The 24,782-nt window shown below is 35.3% G+C and overlaps 1 protein-coding gene across 2 annotated transcripts in view; it reads left to right on the forward strand.

Annotated features, from left to right (window-relative positions):
- The window catches only part of LOC134754770 (ras GTPase-activating protein raskol), a 238,952-nt gene that overhangs the window by 83,218 nt on the left and 130,952 nt on the right, over positions 1-24,782 (forward strand). The gene's annotated exons all lie outside the window — the stretch shown is intronic.

Genomic DNA, 24,782 nt, shown 5'->3' on the forward strand with positions numbered 1-24,782 from the left:
TATACTTAAATACATAGATAACAACCATGACTCAGGAATAAATATATGTTTTCATCACACAAATATATGCCCTTATCGGAATTCGAAACCAAGACCATCGGCTTTGCAGGCAGTAAGTAGGCCAGACCGGTCGTCAATAGATTAGTTATCTCAATTTGTAGTGTTATAAAACAACACCCTGAATGTTAAACTACGTCATTTTTGCGTCAACGTCAAGAAATGTAGGGGAGAGGTGGGAATGACGGTATACTTAATGTTTTAAGTCCAATAAAACTTAAAATGCTATTATTTTTAAGTTTTTGTTATTTTTATTATTATCTTTGGTAATCAGTCTTTTATAATCAACACTTACTAGGAACTCTCTAGTTAGATAATTAAATTAGAAATAAATTAAAATGGCCAAAAGTGCCTACTCTCCATCTTGCCCCCCAGGTATGGTAAGATGGGGGAACCCATACCGGACAAGATAAGAATGATTCATAGAAATATTATATTTAGGGCCTAAACAAAACTTCAATTTTTGGATATTGGGTCCATCGTCTAATACCTTCTCACGAACTGTTTTACTTTAATTTCTTAAGTCGTCTGAGAGACAGAAAATGTGTTTACAGCTAACATGTACCCCATCTTCCCTTTATAACAGCATCCACCGCTTTTTTCTTGGCCTCTAACCACTATCCTCTATTTGACTTTCTTTTATACTTTTTCACCGTTCTACAAGAGAAGAATAAATAAATTCAAATCCGCAATTCTTCATCAGTTTATCACTTTAAAACTACGGCCGTCAACCCTATCTTGCCCCATGTGCCTAATGAAATTCGAAAGTAAAAAAAAACCGTACTTGAAACCAAACAAGTCCTTAGCTGTTGGCGTGATTGCTGGGCCATAGGAATAAATTAACAGTATATATGTGCTGGTGATAATAAGGAAACAAACGCAAACCAAATAAAACACAAAAACCGGCCAAGTGCGAGTCGCGTTCCGTACCATAATACCATTACGCAAAAAACGGCAAAAAGTCATGTTTGTTGTATGGGAACCCCACTTAAATATTTATTTTATTATGTTTTTAGAATCATTTATGCATCAATTGTGCATTACAGGTAATGAATACAGGTGTTATAAACAATTAGTTATAGTTTGTTGTTATAGCGGCAACAGAAATACATCATCTGTGAAAATGTCATCTGTCTAGCTATCACGGTTGATGAGATACAGGCTGGTGACAGACGGACAGACAAACAGACAGACAGACAGCGGAGTCTTAGTTATAGGGTCCCGTTTTTACCCTTTGGGTACGGAACCCTAGAAATAACAAGGAATATGGCAAAAACAGTTTTGTTGCAAATAAATAATTAACGACACCATTTGTCTAGCCTGTCACTGTGTGAACTGATTGCCATGATGGCGACGCATCGTCATGCACTAACAGGATTCTGATGGTTGGTCAGTCGTGTCGCCATATAAAGCCGCTACCCCGTCTTACTCGTCTTGCCCCTCTTTCCCCTACATAAGATAGTGATTAGACACACCAAATAGGTGAAAAAACGCCTCAAGCGTAAAAGAAACCACCAAAAATCATTTTATGTCGCATTTCAAGCCTGATTTAGTTATGAATACTAATACCCCCTTATTCGTAAAACTTTACGAGCCTTAATTAGTTAAATTATGTTTTATCCTTTTCTTACAAATACATAAGTCAAAATGACAAACAAAGACAAACGATTCATATAGCTAATTCAATGACTATCAATCATATTAATCACATTATTTAATTTATTTTAACTTAATTTATTATAAATATATGTTATTAATAACGTAATAATATACAAATATAAGCATAGAGTAATAAATTAATAAGCCTGCAGTATTTGAAATGTCCGTAATATGTACAATTCCGAAATACGGGTACCACGGATGTTGCGCCACAAAATCTCGTATGTCAAGGTGTTTCGGCTGAAAACGCCCTGGCAGACTTATATATTCCTGAATAGAAGGTTCATATCTACCGACTGGAATTGGTTTCATGCTGGTATCAGATGGGTTAATTTAGGGGTCCCGATGGTCACCTTTGAGAGCGTATGCCAAGCACTTCCGGCAGGAATCATACTGGCAGATTTAGCTTTTCTGTATCTACCAGTAAATTTCTAACTGATGCCATAGCTATTATTGCAGTATCAGATGGGTTAAATGACCCCCCCTTTTTCGCACCGGAAGTGGCTATCTTTTTTGTACTTTCGGCCAGTTCCGCCGTGGCAGACTATCAAATTCGGACTTAGCATCACTTTTATGGGAAACCATTGTGCATCTCATCGCGGTATCACGTTGGTTCGAAACTTTACTGCCGGCTCTTCTACCATAAGATTAGGAACTTAAGTAAGCGCATACCTAGAGGTACTACGCTATAGCATGTTGCATTTGGTGTAAAACATAGAAGAGCATTCACGATTTCACGGTAAAACAAATAATCAGTGCATATCGCTCATTCTTATCTATTTGTGTTGGTACCGGTACAAGATAAAGTGCATAATCCTTTACCATCTTATTTGCTCGGAAACGTTTGTATTTGTCATGCTACTTCAGCCAACCTCAGTACTTTTTGTACTGAAATGACACTGAAATAAAATGAAAAAAAAAAAAAAAAAAAAACGAAACCAAGGATTTTAATCGATTTTTATAATTTTAATGAACCTCAAGTGCGCTGTCGAGTCATGCCCCCTTGAACTTTAACTGTATTAAATGAAAAATATTTGATATTTAGGTAATTAAGAATATATGTACACTTTCTAGGTTTCTAATGCATTTGTGTTTTTTGCACGCAACCGGACAGTCCTTTCCGGGTTTCTATTTGGACTACAAGGTAAGATGAGTGTTTATGTGTCGTGTTGTCCTATGTCCTGTTGTATTTACTTTGTTTAAATAATCATTATTCATCACAATCGGAAGTACCCTTGACACATCCCAAATTAACGTAGATTCAATACTGTGTATAATTTTTATTATTACTAATTGTTTCTGTACCTATGTACAGAAACAATTAATTTGCCTCCAAAGTATCATTCACCCACCTGCCTCACTGACGGTGACGACGCATGAGCCTTCACACATTGCATAGTAATCATTATCAAAATAAAAGATTGTTTAACCAAATCATAGACGATACATATAGGCCATTGAAATGCTACGTTATTGTCTTATTTAAGTATTCATTCGGGTCATTGTAAATTCGTGTGGACCATGTGGATTCTGAGAATTTTTCCTAGTAACAAAGATAGATATAACTCCGTAATAGATGGATACAGTCTAAGGAAAAAACGTGCCTCAAAAATCACGAATATTTGATTCTCGATCAGATGGCGCCACTAGCTTTGGCCTACTCTCGTATAGAGGGCAATGACGGTTTCGTTTGTTATTTATAATTTTAACGCATATCAGTAAAAGAACATGGGTCAAAATCATATAAAAATAATTAATGCAAATAAAAAATCATTTATCCATATTTAAATACATTTTAACGCATTTTTAAAAATCTTCATTTTTAGTTTTAAAGTATGTCGATAGATGGCACTGAATTTACAGTGGTTACAAAATTTACTATGACAGTACCGCTCTATCTTATTATATGCTCTTTGCTAGTAATCACTAAGGTTACGGCTAAAGTAGCTAAGAAGATTCGAGTAGACTAAATTTGCCACGAAATGAGTCCAATTTGGCACCATCCCTTATTTGGAATGATTTCGATTTCATAATAAAGATATAAATGATTAGGTGCACAGGTGCAGTAGCATGCCACTGTTATTACCCACAGCCAATGATTTTATATAACTATTATAATATCCACAGTGAGATAATAACTATTAAGTAAAATAAATAAAAAAACCCGCCACGCTATATGCCAACCATAGTTATTTGTGCAATAAGAGAGGAAAGTTGGTTTTTCTTACGAGTGTTGATTTAAAAAACACGAGAGATGTAAAATTACTGCTCTCGTGTGACACATACAACTTTTCACTACAGTAGTGAGAAAAAATTAAAGGTAAAAAAAATTAAACATCAAGTACAGTTAACTGCCTTTATTTACATTCATGAATGAAAGGCACAATCATTATGACGAAAGCTTCTAGAAATATCAATTCACTCCAGGGACTTACGAAAGTCACACTTTCCTCACTCCCTGGAGTGACGAAATACAGACAGACAGACAATGGCGTTAAACATATCAGCCCTCTTTTTGCGTCGGCGGTCTTTTCTGGCTCTATCGCTCGAATATGCAAGGCCGCCAGAAACTTTTCCTACCAAAAACGAAATGTCACTTAAGTACTAATACTTTTCTAAGATATGGATGGATGTCAACCCCACAAGGAATGTCAAGTGTTGTTGAACAATAAAAATTAATATACCTGTAGACTTACGGCTTTTTTGGTGACGTCAATGGTTGAGGCTGGATGATGCTGGATGCTTGATTATACATTACCTACTTAACTAGTACTAGCAACTTCATACCTACTGTCTTTATTTCAGATTCAAAAATATTCCATTCCTTTTTCTTAGAACCAATTTAAAACACATTGCATGATGTCATGGCAAATAAACGCACATCTGCGGTACAGCCTGCGACCATACCATTCCTATAGCTACGAGTATACACAATCACCTAAAGGTTTTAATTTGTGTCCCGAAAAATACAATTTGTTTTCGTTACAACTTACAAGTCATTGCATTGCATATCAAAAATATATGCACAGAGTGCCAAAAAATATCGCAACACGCACTATAACGCCAAGACGTTAGATTCATTAGACAGCCAATATTGCGCTCCGATATATTTGATGTTGACTGTATCTGAGAGAAAAACTGATTTCAATGTATTTATTTGTATCGCGTTACATATTTATTTATTTTAAACAGCGTGGTTCTACATAATAATCTCGCTATTCGTAGGTTTCACTGGTTCGCGGAGCGTTTTATTTAAAATCTAGTTTTAACAAGATCAAGCACATTTCCATTTGCGTCACTGAAACGTTTGTATTTAAGTATTTTTAAATATATATGTACTATGTTATCCGATTGAATTGATTTGTTATTTCGTAAAATCTTCCCCTTTATTGTACCTATGTGTTTTTTAATGTTTTTTACCTCATTTCTCAACCGATTTAGATTTTTTAAAATTAAAGTATATACTTACAGATTGGTCTCGTGACTCTCGTGAAAATGTGTTTAACCTTGACTGCACCTGCAGCGATTGCACTTGCAGATACCTACTTGTAAGGTAGGTAAATGAATGCGGTAGAGTAAATATCATGAAATTAGTTTATTGTTGAACATAAACACAAATCTCTAACAACTTTTTGTAGCGAATGTTGCTATTCTGTATTTCTTCTTAGCATCGAATTAAATAAAAGAAACGAAAAAAAAATCCGTTTACAAAGTTGTTGTCTGCTACTCTTTTTTGGCATTGAACTACTCGCTGCTAGATTCCTCCAGAAATCGTATAATTTAAGTCACCTTAAGGGTGGCGAGTGCAGCAGCGTTACTGCTGAAACATTGCTTGTGTAATGTTGCAGCAGCGGGAAAATAGGGCGATGTCAATGTGAATTTCCTTGATAAATTGAATAACAACAAGACATAAATGTCATAGACAGAACATTTTCACATGCCTTATGGCAGAACATATTAAGGGTCAACAATAGTTATTTGTGCAACAAGAGAGGGAAGTTGGTTTTTCTTGCGAGTGTTTATTTTGAGTCCCGAGAAAGCGAGATTCTATAATTGAATCACTCTAAGGTAGAATCTTGAGCGTAGCGAGGGACTCAAAAACACGAGATGTAAAATAACTTTGCTCTCGTGTTGCACACATAATTTTTCACCTCAGTAATGAGAACATATTAAAGGTTAAAATGTATTTCGAATTACACAGAAAAAACAGAAAAAAAAGTATTATAATATGTACGATACGATAAGATACGATACGATACGAGACGAGACCGGACCGGACCGTACCGGACCGTACCGTACCGTACCGTACCATACCATAAAAAAAAATTTAATAAAAGTATGAAGTTCATGGCCTTCACTAAATTCAAAAGCTACATTGTTTCACTCCCTGGAGTGAGGAAAGTCGCACTTTCCTCACTCCAGGGAGTGACGAAAGTAGGCTTCTTCGAGCTGCTGAGGTGAAATGTAAATTTTATAACATCTACTGTACTGTACCATATATGTTCTTGTGAATAAACTTTCATTCATTCATTCAATGCAATTGCGTTTTAGTAAAAAGCATTAACCTACCAAAAAGTAAAATAAACTGAAATGATTGCGTACGTTATTTACTTGATCGTAAATAAAATGCTAACGAAAATGCCCGAAGCAAAACATATCGGCTGTGAAACAAAGGTTCATCAAGGCTCGGTGATGCGCGAAAAGGGATTCACGCCGCAAAAGAATAAATGAACACAGGAGCGGCATTTTAACTTTAACATTGTTATCTTGAAAATAAATAAAACAAATGTTCAAGTTAATAAGCTAATGAGCCAATTTTTTTTTACAATTAGCCTAAGTATACAATAAAGATCAATATTTATATCAGAAATAATTCGGAAGCTGCCGTAGCTGTGAAGTTATTCTTATTACAATACAAAATTTGATAAAATTAAAATATTCCTGCAAGGATTAATAAGGTCTAATTGGTACATTTTAGTTTCGTTGTGAACTAATTTAAATTATTACACTGTTCTATGTCATAACTTAAAAAAAAAATTAGGTATGTATAACTAGGACCGACGTGTAGACATAAAACAGGCAAGTACCTTTGTTACGCCAAACATAGGTAGGGGGGAGGGGGGAAAGTTCGACGCTGCCGCGCTTCTCTAAAACTTTACATATCAGGGCATGTAATATTAGGCCAGGAAATGAATGCCCAAAAAAAGTTATAGAGGGAAATGCTTGGAACACAATTTTTGACTTTGTTTGGACTAGTTAGATATCAAAAGTCCCCGGCCGTAACCCTGGTGCTGGAGGGGGGGGGGGGGGGGGTTGAAGGTTTAATTTTTCGGTTTTTCGATTATATCTCAGAAACTATGCGTCCGAGCGACTTGGCAACTTGAAAAGAGATTTAATTTGTTACAAGTTTTTCGATATCTTGTATTTATTTATTATAGGTTTATTTAGGGCTCTCATTTTTATCTTGTTTATCTACATCAGTGAAGCTGATGCTAGGCCGGGTTTGGTAACGTTTTCGTATAAATAGGGGGTGCTGAATTAATTTATGGTATCAACATTGCCACCACTTCTAAGTAAAAACTAAATTGTTATTTTTTTTAAACTACGCTTAAACCGCTGAACGGATTTCGTTGAAATTTGGTAAATAGATGTTTTAAGTACCGCGACAGGATATAATATAGTCTTTATCTCAAAAATCATACTTTGAAGGTGTGAAATTAAGGATGAGGAATGTATTTTTAGAACAAAAACAATGCACTTTCTAACAAAAACTGTCGTGCACTATCAAACCAGCTACCATCAAATTTGTATCACATGGTAGTTTTCGCATTTCGAACTAACCAATACTTAAGCTATACCTCGTTTCTTTAGCATTAGACAAAACTACACGATCTTGACGTGCCTTATTATTGAAAAATGCTTTCAAATTTTTTTAAATTATTACTTATGAAACCAAAAGAATGTATATGAACATGTGCTTAATAATTGTTACATATTTGCTGTGACTTATTTTTCAAACGTGTTTTTCAATAAAGAGACACGTCAAAATCGCGTAGTCTTTTTCTAATGCTTAAAAAAACGAGGTATATCAAGAGAAAATGGTTTATAAGTTTAACTTGTGACTGCAGTAACATCTGAAATGTTATATAATGTTGAGATATCCCGAAATTGACATTATACCAACTTCAACTTAGCAATTAAATATAAATGGTAACGTAAAAGTAAACTGATGTATAAACATATAAAAACCGGCCAAGTGCGAGTCGGACTCGCGCACCGAGGGTTCCGTACTTTTTAGTATTTGTTGTTATAGCGGCAAGAGAAATACATCATCTGTGAAAATTTCAACTGTCTAGCTATCACGGTTCATGAGATACAGCCTGGTGACAGACGGACAGACGGACAGGACAGCGGAGTCTTAGTAATAGGGTCCCGTTTTTACCCTTTATGTACGGAACCCTAAAAGCAAGTTATTGGATAATATATTCATCACCTTATTTCTGTATGACCATCATAAAATCGGCACCGAAAAATCTAAATAAATTTACCTTAATTAAGCCAAGTTTTAGATTTAAGCTAGTTATTAATTTCGTTTACGTAGTACCACTGTATCTTGTATGTAAATAAAGCGTTTTTAGCCAATGTTGAATGGACCTTATTAACTTATTATGTACATTTATATATATAATATAAATGTGTAAGTTTTTTTATAGTTGGATGAAAAGCTTGAGATTTCACCTCAGTTTTTCATAAGATTAAGAATTACGACCTCGGGATCTAATCATGTCTGCATCTGAGAGAAATCGTTACGTAAGAGATGACGTGGATCTTCGTTCTATGACATGCAATGTATTCATATTAAAAAGTTTAATTAGAACTGTTATTTATTGTGACCCGCTTTTTAGGGTTCCGTACTCAAAGATTAAAAACGGGACCCTATTACTAAGACTCCACTGTCCGTCTGTCTGTCTGTCCGTCACCAGGCTGTATCTCATGAACCGTGATAGCTAGACAGTTGAAATTTTCACAGATGACGTATTTTTCTTGCCGCTATAACAACAAGTACTAAAAACAGAATAAAAGAAATATTTATGTGCGGCTCGCATACTAGAGTCTGACCAAGAAAAGTCTGCAACGATTTTGATAGCATACGCAGTGCAAGTGTTATTTTAAATGTCAAAGTTCTATGAAATTATGACGTACAAGTAACACTTGCACTGCGTATGCTATCAAAATCGTTGCAGACTTTACTTGGTCTAACTCTAAAAATGTGCTGTTTTTTGTGTTATGGTACGGAACCCTTCGTTCGCGAGTCCGACTCGCACTTGGCCGGTTGTTTTCATATTGCAACGAACTTTACGACTTGTTAAAGCTTTGTTTTAATCTTAAAATACCTAAATTATAATGTAACATTGTTACAAATTAAAACCATACTTCTTTCTCTTTCTCATATTAGAATCTTAATTTCCTTTACTGACAAAAACATACAAAATATATATATGTTGTTTCGCGGCGTTTTAATAAAACCGTAGCTTATGACAGTTATGTCCATGCTTTCTAACATTGACTGTCACTTCTAGATTTGCTTGAAGGGGCCCACTGATTATCAGCCCGCCGGACGATATCAGCCTGTCAGTTAGTACAAAAATTTGACAGTTCCCAACAACTGACAGGCCGATATCGTCCGGCGGACTGTTAATCAGTGGACCCTATTGGAGTAAAATAAAGTACCTTATCAATATTTACTGTTAGTTAAAAGGAAATAAACATGCAAACGTCTTTTATTTATTTTGAACAATTTGCAATGCACCACACACACTAGTGATAGGCGACCCAGCAGATTAGGTAAGCTAGCAAAAAAAAAAACATAATTAAATTGTTTAAAATAAAGAGAGCACCCAGACAAAGTTCAAGGGAACGATAGTCGTTATGTCTTTAACTTATAATGGAGTGTGCAGATGGTACCGGCCTCAATTAAATGGAGCGTCAAATAATAATTGCGTACATCGTGGCTATAAATTGAGCTGATGTTTATGAACAAAAGGGTTTCAGAACCGCCATAACCACAAACCAATTTAGCCCATTGAAATCGTACTCAAAAAGGGGGGTTGCCTTGCGTGAAATCGGGCAGTTCTGTTTTTTTTTTAATTATGTTCTATGTGATGAAGTGGTTATGGCAAATCCGAGTTTTCGACCTCGGAAACCCAGCGGATCATTAACCCAGGTGATGAACTTGAATTTGCCATAACCACTTCATCACATAGAACATACAAATAAATCAGAACTACCCCATTGCCTTGCGTGAAATCGGGCAGTTCTGTTTTTTTTATTATGTTCTATGTGATGAAGTGGTTATGGCAAATCCGAGTTTTCGACCTCGGAAACCCAGCGGATCATTAACCCAGGTGATGAACTTGAATTTGCCATAACCACTTCATCACATAGAACATACAAATAAATCAGAACTACCCGATTGATGCAAGGCAAAATGTACAACCCTTCTATTATTTTGTTTACTCACCTCAACAACTTGAAACAGCTGTATCTAAAGAACTATCAGGTCTTAATAGACCAAATTGGTCACGTTTTGTTGATAATTTAGTCTTCTTTAAAGTGTTCATAGTGACATTTGCCGTATAATAAGTGCTTGTTGGTAAAAATTGGCAGAAACTAAAAAAAAGTGTAAAAAAAATTTATATTGTACATTTTGCAACTTTTTGAACAACTGTATCTTACTAACTATTCGGTGTATTGCCTCCTCACTTTAACATACTTTGTTGATAATTTAGTCTTCTTTAAAGTGTTCATAGTGACATATGCCGTAAAATAGGTCCTTGTTGGTAAAAAAATGGCAGAAACTGAAAAAAGTGAGAATTTATGGTTTTTTCAAAAATTTGACAATAACCGGAGGGTTTTCCAGGTGATGAACTTGGATTTGCCATAACCACTTCATCACATAGAACATACAAAAAAATCAGAACAGCCCGATTGATGCAAGGCAAAATGTACAACCCTTCTATTATTTTGTTCACTCACCTCAGCAACTTGGAACAGCTGTATCTAAAGAACTATCAGGTCTTAATAGACCAAATTGGTCACGTTTTGTTAAGAATTTAGTCTTCTTTAAAGTGTTCATAGTGTCATTTGTGTTCATAGTGTCATTTGTGTTCATAGTGTCATGTTTTTCAAAAATTTTAAAATGATCCGCTGGGTTTCCGAGGTCGAAAACTCGGATTTGCCATAATCACTTCATCACATAGAACATAAAAAAAAACAGAACTGCCCGATTTCATGCAAGGCAAAATGTACCATTTCAATGGATCAATTGACAATAATGATAACTAGAACAGAGCTCCTAAATCACTTTGTGGTGTAAAGTTGGTAAATAATAACATAAACCAAGCCTACAATTACCACATCAACGCTAAATATTTATGCCAGTAATCTTTAAATTGTTATTTGATACAATAAATATACGTATTTGGTAGTATTCGATCGTAACGCACGAATTTATTTATCGAATTATTGAAAACACCCATCAGATAGTTCTGATTAGTTAAGGAAGCTTTCACCGGAAAATCGTGAATAAACTACGTTTAGGCGTATTGTAATATAACAGGTTATGGTTATGTATTTGATCTGTGTTACGGGTATGGTCGGTCAGTGTTTTAAAGAAACGTTTTTGGTCGAATATGAACAAATTCAGATCAAATTCTTAACCTGCTAAATAAACTTGACTTGACAGACGGACAGACAGACAGACTGACGGACATACGGACAGCGGAGTCTTAGTAATAGGGTCCCGTTTTTACCGTTTGGGTACGGAACAAAAAAGAAATCATTTTTTTTTCGCGAAATTGCCCTAAATTCATAAAACATTTTTCCTGAAATGCGTGGATAAAACCTTGGTACCTTGGTATGTAACGGTAAAGTGCATTGAATTCCTCGTTCACCTATTGAGACAGACCCCTGTGTGTTTAGTAAAATTAATTAGATTTCTCGCAACTGTAGCACAATTTGCTTTGACAGGTAATACATTTATGCCTGTTGGCGTGTTGACATTCTACGCTGTGACAAATACGAGTGTGTCCGTATGGTACGCATGACAACGTAAGGGGTGTTGTTCTCCACTTTCGAAGCAAGCGATCTCTGTTTACAGCCCCGGGCTAGCACATGATTGGCGCGAGAGTATCTCGCCGCGACATAGACTACCCGTCCCCCTTTAAATCATACAGTTAGTAACAGACGGGTAAGTCTATCTCGCGGCGAGATACCGTCGCGCCAATCATGTGCTTGGCCTACTGATAGTTGATATGGATCGCGAGGTCATAGTTTGCCTAATCTCCCTTAGTTATAAGAACACATGGAAAGTATGTATAGCAATAACAAGATCTGTTATTGCTTGACAGCACTCCGTAAAAACCGGCCAAGTGTGAGTCGGACACGCGCACGACGGGTTTCGTACCATAACGCAAAAACGGCAAAAAAATCACGTTTGTTGTATGGGAGCACCACTTTAATATTTATTTTATTCTGTTTTTAGTATTTGCTCTAATATAGCGGCAACAGAAATACATCATCTGTGAAAATTTCAACTGTCTAGCTATCACGGTTCATGAGATACAGCCTAGTGACAGACAGACAGACAGACAGACGGACAGTGGAGTTTTAGTAATACGATCCCGTTGGGTACAGAACCCTAAAAGACCCTTTGACGTCATGTTGCACGCGATTTAATTACAAAATATTGCCAAGTCAAAAATTGTCATCATTGTTAGTACGGCTGGGACTCGAGAGGCTAAGAATAAATTATTGGAATATTACATTTTACAATAGTAACACTTAAAACGTAACTGCAACATTTTAAGTATTTAGTTTAAATTATTACTTATTAGCCAGTAATAATTTTAGCTTGAACTTTATTTAACTCGTTGTTAATGCGCTTTTTTTATTAATTTCTGCATACGAGCGGAAATTTAAATTAGGTTTGTTAATGCGCTATGCACATTGCTCTGATTGGTACGATTAAAAAAAAACTTGGACAAATATTGTCAATTGCGTGTTAACTATTATGCCGCACTGAACACTGAAGCAGGACCTTAATTAGAACTAATTGCTTGAAGCTCTGTGCTCGTGTAGAACTGTGTACCTAATGCTTTTTCTTCATACGAGCGGAAATGGAACCTAGGTACTTCGTAAGTTCTTGCATTCACCAAATTATCCAATGTTTTTAGTATGATCAAAGATAGATAGAAGATAGATTGAAGATATAATTAAGAAACCTAGTAATATTAAGGCTATTGTTAAAAAAGCGCTGATAAACATAAATGTATAAATGTGTAAAATATTTAATTAAAATTTAATAATGTAAGCAGGGGTTGCATCCCCATATCCCTTAGCCCATATAATCTTAAAAATATAAGATTGGAGCTAGGAATGTTGTTTCTTGTTCTTTATAAAAAATAAACAGTTAAAATTTTAATTTTTTTTTTTTTTAGATATAACTCCGTAATAGATAGATACACTAAGGAAAAAACGTGCCTCGAAAATCACGAAATTTTGATTCTCGATCAGATGGCGTCACTAGTTTTGGCCTACTCTCGTATAGGGGGCGTTGAAGGTTTCGTTTGTTATTTATAATTTTAACGCATATCAGTGAAAGAACATGGGTTAAAATCATATAAAAATAATTAATGCAAATAAAAAAATCATTTATCCATATTTAAATACATTTTAACGTATTTTTATAAATCTTCATTTTTAGTTTTAAAGTATGTCGATAGATGGCAGTGAATTTACAGTGGTTACAAAATTTACTATGACAGTACCGCTCTATCTTATTATATTCTCTTTGGTATGATATACTTGCACAGTCTTCCTATTCTTTTTTTAATAGCCTATATTGTGTCCCACTGCTGGGCAAAGGCCTCCCCTGTCTTCCGCCACTCGTCACGGCTTTGTGCATGCTCCCGCCAGACGCCACAAGAAGTCCAGGTCGTCTCGACATCTCCTTTTTATTTAATACAGTTTTATATTAGCTTAGCTTGCATATTCTACCCGTCTTTTAAATTTATAACGTAATACAATATTGCATGTTCCGGCAACATCCGCTTTAAAATGTCTCCGAAAACATACTATTATTATTATTATACTTAATCGTTTACGGAAACTTGACTGCATCATATTTATAATGCAATACGAGTATTCAAGTAAAAAAATCTTCTTCTCGTGAGTTTTTAGTTGGGTCATGGGCGATTTTACCACGTTTCTAATTTTACGTCATGTCACATTTAGGTATAAGTGGGTGCCTAACTACCTATGAATTTATATGAAGTGCATGCGCTGAATGCCTCGTCGAATCATTGTAGTACAAAATATAGCAAGTCAACAGAGGTTAACACACAACGCAGCTTCGCCATGTTTCCGCTACCCCAGTTATTTTTTAGGTCATCTCCCGAATGTTTAAAGTTTTCGCTCCGATCGTAACCATGTTCACCGGACTAAATTATTGTCGAATGTCAATTGATAAGAATTCGACGTGCATTTAAAAAAAATCTATACATCGTTTTTTTGGCCCTAAACATGTTTCTTAGTGTTTTAAATTTATACCTACTGACCCATTTCTACATATGAAGTAGGTACTTATTTTTCCCCTCACTAGCTCGGAAAGTTGTCTATTATCCTTTAAAACAAGCGGGGAAAAACGCATTTTATCCACTAGTGGAGAAAGTAATTTGACCTTGGATGGAGCGTGTTTAAGTAGCTTGACAGATAACAAAACGTAAAACGCTCATAATAATGGTTCGTTCGATATTAATTATCATTAAATGAATGGTTTGAGCATCTAATAAAAAATACCAAATTTAGCTTTATTTAATGATTTTATGTCATAAACCTTAACGTTCCATAAAAAACGTTTGTTTTTTAATAATGATGTTAAATATAATTCGGAACGCACGAGTTGAGTCAATGCAATTTCAAAACGCATCATTGACATTTCATACGTCAGAAATGTCAACATTGTCAACAAAATTTTTACTTAAAAACTTCTCACGTAAAAATACACAATTTCCTGAGTTTTTTGTTATAATATCGTAAAAAAATGAGTGATTCCAGTGATGAAGATGATCTAACGCCTGTGGATGTTGCACTTTCCTCGCTATAGTGAGGTGAAAAGTTTTGTGTTACACACGGGTGCAAATGTATTTTACTTCTCGTGTGTTGAATACAACTTTGCACCCTTGTATAACAAAATAACTATTTAAATATAGGCGGAGATTAACCACTGTGTAAATACTCGTTTCTACTTTCCGACTTTCCTGGGCAATGAGGTGAGCGTGGTTTTAATTATTAATTTCCCTTGGTTAATTGGTTCGAATTTCCTGTTCTAGCGCTGGCTAGAAGTACGCCTAAAACCATGGATTACGCACAATTATATACTTAGAATCGCTTACAGGATACTGGTATCGTTTTATACGGAAACTTGCTTTATGTGTTATTTAATTTTAGTGTTCTGTAAATAATACTTATAGCCCTTATAGGTTAGTAGACTGTTAAACCAGTTTATTACTAAATAAATACATATATTTTTAATATAATAAGTATACAGTAAACAACCCTTACACTGGACTTCCAGCCTATTGTGCATATTGTTTTTTCTTCTGTTGCTGTAAGTTTGTTTTTGCGACAATAAATAATTATTTATTTATTTATTTAATGAATGTACATTACAACATCGCAAAGATAGCGCAAGCAATAAACACGACGCTTTCTAAATAAATAAATTCTTAGGTATATGAGAAGTTTGCTTCAATATCATTTACTTAGGTAAACAGATTTCCATGTAGTAAATAAAATGTTTTGGTTTGGTAAGTTTAGATTTAATGTAGATTTTATTAGGGTTCCGTAGCCAAATGGCAAAAAACGGAACCCTTATAGATTTTCATGTCTGTGTGTCTGTCTGTCCGTCCGTATGTCACAGCCACTTTTCTCTGAAACTATAAGAACTATACTGTTGAAACTTGGTAAGTAGATGTATTCTGTCAACCGCATTAAGATTTTCACACAAAAATAGACGAAAAAAAAACAATAAATTTTGGGGGTTCCCCATACTTGGAGCTGAAACTCAAAAATTTTTTTTTCATCAAACCCATACGCCTGGGGTATCTATGGATAGGTCTTAAAATATATTAAGGTTTCTAATATCATTTTTTTTCTAAACTGAATAGTTTGCGCGGGAGACACTTCCAAAGTGGTAAAATGTGTGTCCCCCCCCCCCTGTAACTTCTAAAATAAGAGAATGCTCTGAAAAAAATATAAGATGTACATTACCATGCAAACTTTATATAACTAAGCAGCGGATCCCGCCAAATTCTTAGAAAAAGCCAAGCGAAACTGTAGTACGAGTAGGTACCTATGCATCCTAGCCATATTTCCCACTGACACTCCTAACTTTTTCAAGTAAGTTTTATTATTTTTTCAATACCGATACAGACGGACTGCAACCCGACTGCAGTTACTAAACTTCAACTGGTTTAACCTTTTATTGTTTCTTTTTTTTTTAAGTCGCAGCTTTACTTAGATCTATCAATCGTACTTCATAGTTGTAAGGTAGTTCTTTTCATAGCTACTCTATGAAGGATTTAATTTGTAGCAATAATTATTTTTATGTACTCCGCATACCTATTAGTGGAAATGGGACGGGATTCAAATTAGCATGCAGTTTTTACTGAAATTGTGCATGGTATGGCATGGAGCAACACGGAAGGGAGTCTGCATTCGCACTATTTCCCCTCTGCGTGCCCTTGCTGAGGTACACGAACAACTGATCTAGCGCGGGTAATAAAACTAGTTGTGCTCGTATTTTAAACTGAACCCGAGTCAAGACGCGCGAGTGAACACCGCAGCAGAAAAAATGCCTAATTGCTCGGTTTTAGCATTGAAAATGTTTTTCGTGGGAGAGTGTAATTCGGCTATATTTCCAAAAGTTACAAAGATATACGAATTGAGTGGTTTAAAAAAATGCAGGAGCTTGCGGAGCATCGTAGTACCCTACGGTGCCGACATTTTCGAAAATCGGTTGGTAAATTTTTTTGGAAAATTGAAAATGGTGGAATAAAAAAACAAAATTTCCTGTTTTTTCGGACTAAAAGTAGATTATTCTGAAAAGAAAAGCCGATGTCGATAAAACCGGCCAGAGAAATACATCATCTGTGAAGATTTCAACTGTCTCTCTGTCACGGTTCATGAGATACAGCCTGGTGACAGACAGACGGACAGACAGACAGACGGACAGTGGAGTCTTAGCAATAGGGTCCCGTTTTTACCTTTTGGGTACGGAACCATAAAAATATGTCCATCCCTTTCAACTAATAACCCTCTGACGCACACATCTATAAATAAAACCGGCCAAGTGCGAGTTGGACTCGCGCACGAAGGGTTCCGTACCATTACTTTATTTGTTGTTATAGCGGCAACAGAAATACATCATCTGTGAAAATTTCAACTGTCTAGCTATCACGGTTCATGAGATTCAGCCTGGTGACAGACAGACAGACGGACAGCGGAGTCTTAGTAATAGGGTCCCGTTTTTACCCTTTGGGTCGGAACCCTAGAAAGTGCCGTCAGTAGACTTAGGTGGCTGTGGAATCCTATACATCTGTGCTCCTATATAACTAAGTCAAAAGAAAAACTTAAGTAGTCTTTAGGTACTCGTTCCTCAGTTATAGGCGATCAAGGTGTTTAAACCTGTATATTATTATGTATTTATAGTATATTTAGTTATAGTAGCGGCTACGAAACGCTCCACTGAACCAAGGAGCTATGAGCTCCCAATGTATTTTCGGTCTACTATTTACGGCTTTTCGTATGATTATCTTAGAGACTGATGAAAACATTATGATCTTCATGGTGTCGTGACTTAAAAAGTGGGATCACTTTTTGCGTTTACAGCTTTCCCAAAAATCCAGAATTAAGTAACTAGTAGCGTAGTTTGCTCAATTCACTTCCAAACATCCGATTTTTATCTGTGCTATAGTCCTGTACAAGTTTGCAAATAAATAAAAAATACTGAATTTTATAGTTGTTTGTGAAAAAATGTTTTATTTCCTTCCTCTTTAATATGATAAATGCCCTTACTTATCGATAATAATTCGATATTGCTGTGTCGATTCAAGCACATCTCATAGAAAGCAATAAAATTCTTCGACGAGAATGTGTTAGTGTGCGTGATGTGACTCGTCCGTACACAAAAACAAATCGAGGTGTGCAACTGCAAGATTTGTCTGTATAGTGTGTCATTTTCTGTTGTCATTAAATATTGGATTTTGTATGTAAGTGTGTGAGAAGTGCGACTGTGTGCACGTTTCCCCCCGCAAAAAATGGCAGATAGATTTGTACGGTAAGATATCGCTTGGGCTCCTCCCTTCCGACGTGTCGAAAGCCGGTGTTGTTCGAAGGTATGACTGTATGACTAATCATATGTTTCAATACTTAAACATAAGCATTATGAGATTCACATGCGCTAACATCATTGTCTCGCAGTTTTTCTCAAGCGCGTGTCTTCCTTACTCTTGCATAATCCCATACAATTGTTTTGCGGCTGGATGCAAACTAAATCACAGAGTTGTGTCACTGAAACAAAAGTGAGGCGCGTGTATATTTATATACGTACGCGTTGATCTCAGTCAACTAATTACGACCTTTTTATAAAAATCACTAACTATCACTAGATGGAACACATAATATAAAGCCGCGTTCGATCTTACCGCCCGTATTAAACGTGAACACATGGGCATGTGAAGTAAGGGTTGGTTGCACCAAACCGTCTGCCACCGTTAAAGCGTTCGAAAATTTTTATTGTATAGGAAGTTTCATAGATCTCTGCTGCGTGACGTTGATCAGTCTGTAAACTGTGGTTGGTGCAACTAGCCCTAAGCTGAAGCTGCAGGCTTAATCGTTTAACTGCTTACTAATAAGTAATGTCTGTGTTTATTGCCGGATTATTTTTTAGAAAGTTATTCGCAGCATACATAGTAGGTAAATAATTTATAAGTACAGACGATTGACATATCAGTCTAAATACGTCCATCCGTGTCTAGACACAGGCTACCCCCAAGAATATTGTGTTCACGATAGAGGGGAATATCGTAATTGCCACGCTTGGCGAGATCTTATGGTAGGCAATCTATGTTTTAAGTCGGTTGTTTATAGAGATGCAAGGCCGAAACGCGATAGTATGCGAGCTAGTATTGTATCCAGTTACATTGACATCAGGACATCACGCTTCAACTATTTCCACCGTTCACATTCATACTCTATGATTTCTCAACGGTCATACCAATGTTTTTCTCGTGAGTATTATGTCACAGTAATACTTTATCGTTACTGTATTGTTTTAATAATTAAGTAACCGGATTATAACAGGATGCATGAAATGGCAATAGGTCACGGGAACCATTAGCGACGCCCGGGTGCCTCTACGATTGAAGGGTAAAATTTATAAAACTATCATAAGACCTGTTGTCATGTATACCTATGGATCAGTGTTGGACCCTAAAGGTGATGATTTATAGGGTTCCGTACCCAAAGGGTAAAAACGGGACCCTATTACTAAGACTCCACTGTCCGTCTGTCTGTCCGTCTGTTTGTCACCAGGCTATATCTCATGAACCGTGATAGCTAGACAGTTGAAATTTTCACAGATGATCTATTTCTGTTGCCGCTATAACAACACATACTAAAAAGTACGGAACCCCCGGTGGGCGAGTCCCACTCGCGCTTGTCCAGTTTTTTTCAAGCGATGTCACCACACATAAGCACTCCCGTACAAATTTAGTATGGGAGCGAAACTGCTTTTTTCAGTTGCGCCCTCAATTATGTTACTAATGTGTACCTCAAGAAATAAAACTGAAAACGGATTATATCGCGTAAATTGAATAATACATCCCGACGTTTCGAACCCTTTACAGCGTTCGTGGTCAACGGGTGACCAAAGAGTATATAACCACTACGTTTTAAGAGACGGGACTTCCTTACTGGCCAATGGAATCAATTTAGTATAGGTCTAGTGACATACGCACAATATGACATACGTCAAACGTCAAAATAGGGTATTTGACTGTATTTAAAATAAATTATTTTACACCATGCATGAAATAAAGCACCAAAAGATTAATAGAGAAACGTAGACAGTAGTTATTTTTAGACAATTTCTATTTTAAAACCCGTATAAAACTATAAAGAGTAGGTAATTTAATTGTGACGTCACATGCTGTTTCATATAAATTCCATAGTAGCAAAATCGTTTTGACAGTTCGAAAAAGAAACTGATATGACTAGTAGTGACCCTATTGAGTTGAGTATTGAGTAGTGACCCGATAGCGAAACGAATAGTATAATAGAACCGAGCAAAACTGTAAAATCGAAAAATATTATTAAATAACTGGGCCATAGAAAACCGATACCTAATCAACTGAATTGTATGTAACTTCCGTTTTAGAGCTGTATCCTATCGAATGGCTTTTAGAAGGCCTCGATAGAGCGAGCGCAGCATGCCCATTCTCACGGAAGCGAATAGTTAAGCGAATTGGTTTTGTAATTATATTAATCTTGCTATGTACTCTTTAATCTTAATTCGTTCCGCCATGTTAAGCAAACCACATAGAAGAAAAGTGACAGAAACATTCAGTTGGCGCGTTATCCAAGAATCGTATTCCTAAAAGTTTACGTAAACGATATTGCGACATTGTTCTTGTGCGTCAAATATTAAATACCTCACACAATTATTTGCTCATCCGAAAGCTGTGAAACTATAGGTTTAAAAATTTACTTAAATGAAACTTGTCGTCAAAACGGAACAACATTTTAAACATGTAAATAAAATAAAAATTAGAATTGCACATTTAAAAGGTGTCATTATGTCGTATTATTGGACAATTATTTTTTATGTAACTACTCCTGCCATATCACTGTCATCAATTATTTTGTGCAACAAGTAATTTAATAAGTCCAACTATGGAAAAAAATAGCTTATTGCCGTGATAAAGTATTGTCTGAAAAAAAAAAAAAAACTAACGGAGATTTTTTTGGATATTCAGAAGGCTGTTGGCACTGATGCTTTACTCTATTCCAAGGCGGCTTACTGGATTGCTGAATTTTAAAGAAGCTGATCTAGCTGTAAAGTCGACCCCCGCTCCGGCCGGCCTTCCACCTCAGTTAACGAACAAAACCGTTTAAAAAAATAGAAACAATGGTTTTAGAAGACAGGCAAATCAGTTTTAAATATCCAAAGACCCCTTTAGATTTCATTTAGTAGTGTGCAATCAATCTTAACAGATGTTTTGGATTTTAAAACAGTGTCAGAATAGGTAATGGGTTTCACGAATGTTCATTTTTAACCAAGGTTAACAAATACTTGCGTTTGGAAATTTTAAAGCGAAATCCCAAAATTATCGATCTGGGCACTTTTTATCGGCTATCCCTGCTCGCCAGACTTAGATCCGAGTAATTTCCAATCAGGCGCGGATCCAGCCCTCAAAAAAGGTTGTGGTCACAGCCACCCGAAAACCGAAAATCGGCCAAGTGCGACTCTAAGTTCGCTCATAAAGCAATTATGAGTCATGAATGACTTTTGAATTTGATTACCTATTTCCTTTTTCCTGCGCATCAGGACTTTGGCTTTGAATTAATTCAGAGCTGATTTCGTCCAATTAAATAGTCAGTTTTGATTAAATTCCAAATCAATTTCAATCAATCTTTTTTTTTGTTTCCTATACTAGCCACAGCTAGTAAGCCAATAGGGACACTAAACTGGGCGGTGTCTTGACGGTGTCTCGGAAATTGTAGTGTGACCAGCAAGTGACATGCACCAGGCGAGACTTAATTTACAACTACTGAACCGATTTGATGAAATTTCGGCTACTTCAAATGATATCAAATTAAATTAAACGCTAGTATACATTTTACATTAAATAACTTTATTTACAGTTAGATGCTAAACCGAACCGCATTCTACTCTACTTTGAAATGAATCTTAAATGTAGGTATACGAATTTGGTAAGCAATTATGTTTGCTGTAAATTATTTCCCATTTTGAGTAATTTGAAAATAGGATGTTGAATTTTATCTTTAAAAAGTTATTACCATGTTTTGCACCAATCATAGAGGTATGATTGGCGGGTAGTCGGGTAGTCTATTTTTTTTCATAACAAAACTTCTAAGATCTTCATAAATATCCTTTGACATCCATCAAGTTATTATACGTACATGAACTAAAAATAGATAATTAGTTTAATTTTTTTTACTTAAATAGAAATTAAAGATAATGATCATGACTGATGATTAGTAATATAACTACTCCTTTTTAACCAATATAATTCAGACAAGTTGGTTTAAGTAGGAACTTTAAAAAAAAATTATAGGATTTTTTTATGTAAATAGGTATAGTGCTACAACACTATACCTATTTACATTCCTATAAAATTTTATTATTAATTTGTTTTGTTATTGTAACGCGTCTTATAATAAACAGCAATTCTCTCAAATCTTAAATCTAGTAATTATTGCAGAAATAAATACTACGTGCAAAAATTAATCAGTGGTCTGCTTCATACATATTTATTTGCAATGATTCAGTTTTGCACCACTCTCTTTGTTTACAATAATTTTTTGCAAAAAATTATTTGATCCAATCTGTATACAGGGAGTCATTCGTATCGAGGTTATAAAAAGTAAGAATTTTACATTTTAGCCTTTTGCGTAAGTAAATAAATGAATAAATATTATAGGACATTCTTACACAGATTGACTAAGTCCCACGGTAAGCCCAAGGTAAAAAATCATAAATGATAGACAGCTAATTTGTGGACTACTTAGTTGTCAGAGCTTTTCATAATCTATAAGTTGCATTAAAAGCAATTAAGTCATGCTAGACTATAATCAATATATATCTATTTATTACTAAGGTACTACTTTTTGACTCAGTTTTACACCTTTACCTACTTTCCAAAGTCAAATTTGAATAGGCTTAAGAACTTAAGATAAGAAATATTTTATGTTTATACCGTATTTTTATTAGTTAATTAGTACTAGGTACTAGGCACTACCCTTTTTCTCCACACTACCTCTACCCTCATCACCCTGTAAAACAATGCAACCAAAACTCAAAACAACATGCACAAGCAAGCTTTTCGAAAATATTAAGAATTGGCGTGAGGTGGGAGAGGTCTTATTTTTAAATGTATTTTATATTAGGTCCAATCTTGGTTAGCTGTAGGACTGTAACTTAAAAAAAAAATAGGTAGGCAATTTAATTACCAACGTAAACTAAATCTATTTCCTGTTCTATGAAGTTTCAACCTTTCGTTGTGTATAATTAGCATAAGCAATTATGTGTAGGTATGACGCATAGATAAATAAGTAAGCATAGAGTACTCCATATACCAGTTTCCTTACTTAATATATAGTATGGTAAAGTTTGAAAATTACTAATAATACATACGTATTATGAATAATTTTTAAACTCCCTTGAACCTAATACTTAGTAAACGTAGTTACGCTTAGCTGACTTATTTCCCTATAGTATGAGGTATTCCATTACTACTCAATCGACCACTAAATATGTAGGTAAATTATTTTATATTTGACTAGGTACATAAAGAATCTACCCAATTAAAATTTTTAAATCTAAATGTTCAGTCGAGATAGCATGATATGCCCCATAAATATATACCTATTGCACAGCTGCGTGAGTAGTTGTAGGATTTAATTTTCAAGATATTTACTTAGTCATTGACTAGAAGACGCCAAAAAAGCCCTCAAGAAAACAAATCACACACAACACGAAATATCATAGGTACAAATAATAAATCGATAAACAATGTAGGTAATGAATATTTTATTGGATAATTTGTAACTTTGTTTTATTATAAAAGTAATATACATAGAGTAGCTTACTTACACGTCGAGAAACAATCAGAGCGATAAATTGCTCTGATTGTTTAGGTAAACCCTGGCCGAAATTAACAAAAAACAAAGTTAAAATAAAGTTACAAATGATATATAGAGTGGGGCATTGCATTAGAGCGGTAAAATAGCAATAATTTCATTAAAATAACTTACCATTGTGTCGAAACAACAATCACACTATCACAGCTATTTTACCCTGACTGACATTAACAAAAAACTTTTAAAGAATGGCGGCTTGCCTCGGAACTTTTGGCATTTTGGCGGGAATCTACATGTGCATGCATACAACTCAATACACTCTTGCTTTTAAATTAGTAGATCTGTCTATTGTCTATGGTCTGCGCGAGTGCGCGCTTCCAACCAGTAGTCATCTCTTTTTTTCTAATACATATTCATGCGCCAAAACGAAACAGATAATATGTTGTCAAAAATGTGACAAAAAGTATCACCATTTTTGTCTATGGCTCTTTGCTGCGTTCCGAATCACGCACGATTCATTGTTTTTATTTTTAAGGCCTATCGATCTCAATATACCGTGAAAGTGTAAAAAAGGTTGTGGGCATGCCCATCTTGCCCACAACGGTGGATCCGCGCCTGTTTCCAATTGTTTGCAAAATGTGTTTACAAAATTATCGGAGGACATCCGTGGAACTAATTTTGATGACGATAACGCGGTGATGACTGCTGTAGAAGTTTACGTAGGATTTTTGTTTTATAGACGGAATAAAATAATAATAATAACGGCACTTAAAATGTATAGCAAAGTTTAAAAAAATCTGTTGTTTTTGAACCTATTTCTAAGAATTTTGATTCACTCTCGTACTTAATTAAGAATATCTTGTAGTTCAGAAGCATTAGGAAATTAAAAAGCTAAAACTAGCCTCATTAGATTGTTTAACATACCTAGTACATATAAGTATTTGTGGTTTCATTATATTTTTAACACTAAGCATAGTAAGCATATTAACGTGAATTTATTTCGCCAGGTGCTTAGCTTTTTTCACAACACTAGTAAACTTAAAAAATACATAGTCGGGTGATTGTGATTCGACATACGGAAGGGCTGACGTTAGCAGCTGCAGCCGGCCAATGCGGGCCAT

Source organism: Cydia strobilella, chromosome Z, assembly GCF_947568885.1.
Source record: "Cydia strobilella chromosome Z, ilCydStro3.1, whole genome shotgun sequence".
Taxonomy (NCBI): Eukaryota; Metazoa; Arthropoda; class Insecta; order Lepidoptera; family Tortricidae; genus Cydia; species Cydia strobilella.